Source organism: Antrostomus carolinensis, unplaced genomic scaffold, assembly GCF_000700745.2.
Source record: "Antrostomus carolinensis isolate BGI_N321 unplaced genomic scaffold, ASM70074v2 scaffold31927, whole genome shotgun sequence".
Classification (NCBI taxonomy): Eukaryota; Metazoa; Chordata; class Aves; order Caprimulgiformes; family Caprimulgidae; genus Antrostomus; species Antrostomus carolinensis.
In genome coordinates, this window is record NW_010328561.1 from 2,718 (window position 1) to 3,007 (window position 290).

The following is a 290-nucleotide window of genomic DNA, read 5'->3' on the forward strand; positions in this document are numbered from 1 at the left end:
TAGCAGATCCCAAACCTCCAAGCCCAAACCTCCACCCTGCTGGGGCTGGGACAGCAGTGGGGACAGGGGGCTCATCCCTGCAGCTCCCACAGTTCACCAATACCACGCAGTGCGGGCACTGGGGAGGTTCCCAATAGCCCAGGGACTCTGGGATGGATCCTGCCCAGCTCCTCCCCCAGGAACAGGGGTTCTCTCTGGGCTGCAGGCAGGGAAACTGAGGCAGCCCCTACCCCAAGTACCACCACCACCTTCCCCCAGCCCCCCAAGGATAATGAAGATGATGACCCCGA

At 62.4% G+C, this 290-nt stretch overlaps 1 protein-coding gene across 1 annotated transcript in view; it reads right to left on the reverse strand.

Annotated features, from left to right (window-relative positions):
* The window catches only part of SLC8B1 (solute carrier family 8 member B1), a gene marked incomplete at its 5' end in the record, with an annotated part of 2,391 nt that overhangs the window by 584 nt on the left and 1,517 nt on the right, over positions 1-290 (reverse strand). The gene's annotated exons all lie outside the window — the stretch shown is intronic.